Here is a 6,717-nt window from a genome sequence, read left to right as displayed (position 1 = left end):
ATTTTATATATGGTCTGTTCCTTTACTTTTGAAAATAGTAAAACCAGCAAAAGTATTAAAAGTTGTAAACTGCTCCCATATGAATTGTACGGTGTCTAAAGTAAAGGAACGCTTTTCGAGTAAAAAGTGGTAAAACTTGAAGATTCTTGCACGTAAAGGAACAGAGCTATAGATGCAGAAGGAAGATGGTTGTGTTTCCTTCTTAATTACACACACATTTCTTGTCCATTAGTTCAAAATCGCGTAAAAATCAGAAACAAAAAGGAAACAACTAACTGAAAGTCTGTATACACAAACATTGTTTTGACATATCTTTCTCGCTTTAATTTTGAAAATAGAAAAATACAAAAATATATTGAAAATACAAAATTGTTCAGAATTTATGGAAAAAATGAATGAAATGTGTGTAGATAAACATAGAAGATACATTTGAAGGAAAGTCTATTGCTTTTCCTATTCATTTAACTGCTAAACCTAAATAACGATGGGACGTACACAAATATTTCAACTTTCTACCACAACAACGCTCTCTGAGCGTCCGTATTACCCAAATACGTTGAGTACAAAATCACATTTAAAACACCAAATACGCGACCAAAACTTATTTAAATGTTGTCATTCGTAGAATAAATAATTTTCCTTTGAAATTGATTGGATTTCAGGTTTTGTTGGGCTTTTGTTTTCAAAATTCGAAAACACCCATACATGCATACAAAACGTTCTGTCATAGTTGAATTTGTTTAACTTACAAAAAGTATACGCTCGAGGTATTTCGGTAGTTCTCATAAGAATACATGTTTTCTACTTTTTTCACCAAACACGCCCTGGGTATACGGACGTATATAGGTATGGGCCTAATGTATATTTTATGTGTTTTCGGTTCAAATTTTCGTAAAAACAAGGAAACAAAAATGAAGGAAATTTTTTTATGTTTCTGTTAATTACGAATGGTGTTGTGGAAACGGTTTAATTCGTGTACGTCGTTCGACAGGCGAACAACGTAATTGAAACGCTCGTGTGAACATGACATTATTTTAAATACAATACATATATTTAATTTCCAAGATTGGTAAGCCAAGCTGTTAAATCCAAAGAATGAGACTGCTTTTACTTCAATTCAGTTGTTTAATGTTTATTTACAAGAAGTTAACTTAAGACTAAAAAAAGGCAGTTTAATTCAAAAGTAGAAAAAATTTTACATATATGGTTGCCATATATTATGAATGTCAAAAACACAAAACAAAGTATAGAGTTGCCATACTAATACTATTAGACACATTTATAAGGTAATACATAACATTTCCTCCCCCTTGTGTATGTTTATTATGGAGAGAATAGGATTCTTTGTCGTCTTGGCCTTAACGATCTCCGTGGTAAAGTAACAGGTTCTCCTTCAGACGTATTCGAAGTAGGTTCCATGCCAACAGATGCGAATCCATGAAAATCTGACTGCGGTGTAGAGAATCCGTCCTTGTTGTTCGGCTCTTCCGATTCACTCTCTGCTAGAGGACCATAATTTACCGCGATGTTTCCGCCATCCAAATTAGAACTTGACCGTTGTGGCGTTGAACCTAACCGAGGAGGTGTTGGGCATCGGATGACATTCCTTGACTCGGCAGGTGCTCAGTTCCCGTTTGCATTATCCTGGACTCTGTTTCTGATCTGGTCAACATGTCTTCTGACTTCCTTCCCTTCATGCAAAATTGCATAATGCAAGTCGCCTGTTCGCCGTATTATTATACCTTTAAGCCATTTATCCAACCTCTTGTTGTTTGATAGAAAGTATACATCTTGCATTGGCTCAAATACGCGATATGACGGGGTGAACTTGATATACTGCTTTTCAGACATGCTAAATTGTAGTTCATCGGGTTTCAACAGATCGAGTCGTGTTCTCAGTTTTCTTCCAAGAAATAATGAATCGGACGATTTGCCAGTGGTTGCATGAGGGGCAATTCTGTAATATCGTAAATACTGATTTAACCGCAGTTGTGGGTTTTCCTTGTTCGCACCCAACGTTTTCATGGCCGCTGTAATGGTTTGCACTAATCTTTCGGCTTGCCCGTTCTTAGCCGGGTGATAGGGGGCAGAGAATTTGTGGTATTTGACTCCAATTTTTGTCAGATAATCTTTGAATTCTTCAGATGCAAATCCCGTACCATTGTCTGATACAACTGTTATCGGAATTCCATAACTCGCAAAAAGCTCATCCAATGCATTAATCGTAGCTGCTGACGAAGTTGATGATGTAATCTTAACTTCAATCCATTTACTGTAAGCATCAGTAACAACCAGCAACATTCTTCCCACAAAGGGACCGGCGTAATCAATGTGGATACGTTCCCATGGCCCATTTGGGTATTGCCAATGATGTCCTCCAAATTTCGCTGGTTCGTTTGCGAACTGTCCACATTCCTCACAAGCCTTCGCCACATCTTCTATATCCTTGTCTAGCCCTTGCCAGTATACAAAAGATCTGGCAACACCTTTCATTTTCACCATGCTAGGTGAGCAGCATGAAGGTCCTTAAGTACCTTGTGTCTGAGTTTCTGCGGAATTACAACACGATGTTCAAATACTAAGCAGTTACCGGACAGTTTGTAATTTACAAGTGATGATTTTTAACCATGCGATTTTAGACATTTCCCCGCTAAGAGTCATTTACAATTTTCTCTTTGGTGCGGTCCACCACAACCCTGGCATTTCTTATCTGTCATTGGACTCGATGTCTTTTCGCTCCGTTGACGTTGCTGAATCCTACCTTAAGCGTTGCTTCTTCTCCGGTATCATGGTGGTTGTTTGCTTTCATTTCATTCGCCGATTTGTGTGAAGCTTCTAACCTTACAGCAATATCATATGCATCATTAAATGTGGTAGGCACTTTTGCAATTATTTCATCACATATATTCCGTGCCTCAAGGCCACAAAGAAATTGTTCCGTCAACATCCTGTCTAAAAATTCACCATACTCACAATGTGCTGCTCCTTGCCGTAGACGTAATTTGTAGGCCGATATTGTTTCCTCCTTTGATTGTATGATGTTTCGAAATTTGATGCTTTCGGCATATTTGTTTTTCTTGCCATCAAAATGGTCACACAGTACCCGCTTCATTTCATCATATTCGACTTCAGTTGGTGACTTAGGACTTACCAACGTCCTGAGAGCGTTATTAAGTTCTGGTCCCATGTGAACTAACAAAAACTTCTTGTATTCACTCGTTGACACACGCCCCAACTGCAGTGCCCATTCATATCTTTCGAAATAATCTTTCACCAATGTTCCTTCTGAACTTTTGTACGGCGAGATGGATACAGCCGCATTTGCTGTTCTTGATCCATCGCCACTGGTTGGCTGTGTCGGTGTTGAACCAACAGATTGTTGCAGAGCTTCAGCAATCAACTTTGCAAGCTGCTTATAATCCTCGTTGTCCAACGGCATTATCCCACTTCTGACACCAAATGTTAAATCCAAAGAATGAGACTGCTTTTACTTCAATTCAGTTGTTTAATGTTTATTTACAAGAAGTTAACTTAAGACTAAAAAAAGGCAGTTTAATTCAAAAGTAGAAAAAATTGTACATATATGGTTGCCATATATTATGAATGTCAAAAACACAAAACAAAGTATAGAGTTGCCATACTAATACTACTAGACACATTTATAAGGTAATACATAACACAAGCCAATAAAGCCGTTTATGCTATAAAAACAATATATATTGTATTGATGTTTATACCCTCAGCATTTATGCTAACGAGGGTATACGAGGGCGGTTCGGAAACTTCTTAGCCTATCAATGAAAGAGAATAGTTAGTTTTTCAAAAATATTTTTATTTTTCAATATAATCTCCTGAAACTTCAATACACTTAGTCCAGCGCTTTTCTAGCAATTCTATCCCTTGATTAAAATAGTTTTCCTCAAGGTCTTCAAAATAGTGGTTTACAACTGTAATTGCATCTTCATTTGAGGTAAAACGCTTACCAGCAAGGAATTTTTTTTTGATTTGGGAACAAGTAAATGTCGCTGGGAGCTATATCAGGAGAATAAGGTGGGTGGTCAAGCAACTCGTACTTTAATTCGTTGATTTTAGCCATTGTTAAAACACTCTTGTGCGCTGGTGCGTTGTCTTGATGAAAAATTATTTTTTTGTGTTGTAAGCCAGGAAGTTTTTCTCGAATTTGTACATTTAATTGATCTAAAAGGTTGCAATAGTACTCTGAATTTATTGTTTTACCCTTTTGCAGATAGTCAATCAATAAAATACCTTTGAAGTCCCAAAAAACCGTTGCCATATCCTTACCAGCCGATTGAATTGTTTTTGCCTTCTTTGGGGCACTTCCTCCAGCTTCAGTCCATTGTTTGGATTGTTCTTTTGTCTCTGGAGTATAGTGGTGGATCCATGTCTCGTCAACAGTTATGAAACGACGCTTAAAATCCATTTTATTTCGCTTAAACGATCCAAACAAGCTTGAGAAATGTTCATTCTTATGCGTTTTTGATCGACTGTTAACAAATGCGGCACCCATCTTGCAGAAAGCTTTTTCATCTGTAGTTCTTCATGCAAAATTAAATGGACTCGATCATTTGAGATGCCCATGATAGTAGCAATTTCACGCACTTTTATTCGTCGATCATTTAATACCATATCATGCACTTTGGCTACAATTTCTGTTGTTGTTGCTGTTTTTGGACGTCCACTACGTGGTTCACCTTCAATGCTTGTACGACCACGTTTAAATTCAGCAACCCAATTTTTGCATATGAAGGAGCACTTTCACCTAACACATTCACCATATCATTATGAATTTCTTGTCCCGATAAAACTTTTTATGTAAATATTTAATGACAGCATGCATTTCTAATTTTTCCATTGTAAAAAAATTTCGGATGCGTCTTTTTTGAACACGTGTTTCTATATGAAGGAGTTGCCAGATCGAAACAAAATTTAACATGTGTTCATAACAGAGATGGAAGTTTCCAAAACAATTAACTTTTTTCTGTTTATACCGCGCTTTTTGTGCTAGGCTAAGAAGTTTCCAAACTGCCCTCGTATACACTTTCATACGGGCAAAATGTGCCTCATCGTAATGGTTGTTTCAGACAATTTGGAGTCGATTGAGCAATGTCCGTCCGTCTGGCTGGCTGGAGCGCACGATAACTCTCGAACTGGTCAACCGTTTCGATCCAAAATTTGGCTTTCGTAATATTTTGTCCAAACTTAGTTTAAGCTCGAAGACGGGCTATATCGATCCACTCCTTCCGGTACCTCCCCCACAAAAGTTCGAAAATGTTCGGAAAATTTGTGCGCACGATAACTCTTGAAGGAAGTAACCGATTTGATCCATACTTTGCACATCGTGAAGTTTTTACTAAACTAAGATGAGGTTCCAAAATGGACTCAATCGGTCTACTCCTTCGGGTACCTCCCACACAAAATTTCGGATAAGTTCAGATTAGGACCTGCTCTAGAATCGCTTTGGGTTTAGTTGCAACAACTTGTATTCATTGCCCCCCATACGACGGTACAAGTTTCATCATACTTCCATACTTCCTGAGAAAATAGCTGAAAGATGCAAAAAGCCCCTATAACAGCGTGTGTAGTGGATGAAGCGCAAGATAACTCTCGAACGGATCTGCCGATTCGGTCCAAAATTTGGCCTTCGTAATATTTTGTCCAAACATAGTTTAAATTCGAAGATAAGCCATATCGGTCCACTCCTTCAGGTACCTCCCCCACAAAAGTTCAACAATGTTCGGAAAAATTGTGCGCACGATAAATCTTGAAGGGAGTGACCGATGTAATCCATACTTTGCACATCCTAATATATCTACCAGATATAGATCAAATTCGAATATGGACTATATTTGTCTACTCCTTCCGGTACCTCTCACACCCAATTTCGGATATGTTCACTTTAAGACCTGCTCTCGAATCACTTCGATTTTTGTTGAAGCGATTTGCATTCGCTACCTCCATTACGACGGTAAAAGTTTTTTCAGGGGCAAGTCCATATTTCTTAGAAAAAACATCCCGAGTACCTCCCCCACAAAGGTTCAACATTTTTGTCTTAGTGCAGTTAATTCCTAATCCACATTTTTGTCGGCAAGTTCAAATGTCCAAAAAGGGCCACAAACTTAATACATTCGATCTGTCCGTAGGTGAGAGTTTCACTTCACATTGGCTGAGGGTATATATCTGTCGGCAAAGCCGTCTGACACTTTTTTACTTGTTTTGGTGGTAATTGTGGTTAAGTTATGCGCAAGCTCAGGCTTATGTTCCATAGACTTTTGCTTACGGTGATCGACCGTACTCTATTATAGAATACAGTACTTTATTTCAGGCATCTGTGCTCTATATTTTTAACACCCTGTATCTACTACTTATTGGTGTGCTTTACAAATATATATGAGTACACACCGATTTTATAAAATCAGAAAGTGCAGAAAATATTTTTTGATTTAAATGAAGTCACTGAGATATCTGTTGGAACAGCGCCCAAAAAAATGTTTAAGGCAAATATCTAATTTATTTATTTATTATTAACAATGTAGTAAATACATAGTTAGTAAAGCAAGATTTAGCATTGGCTACTGTGGCCATCAGCTAAATTGTGAACTAAAATGACGTGTGTTATGAAAATACTTGTGATGGAAATACAGCTTAACCCCCATTATTATATGTCTTCTTTTGTTATAGTTTGGATTTACCGAACAG

Source organism: Musca autumnalis, unplaced genomic scaffold (genome assembly GCF_047663935.1).
Source record: "Musca autumnalis isolate F117 unplaced genomic scaffold, ASM4766393v1 scaffold_5, whole genome shotgun sequence".
Taxonomy (NCBI): Eukaryota; Metazoa; Arthropoda; class Insecta; order Diptera; family Muscidae; genus Musca; species Musca autumnalis.
This window is presented reverse-complemented; position numbering follows the sequence as displayed.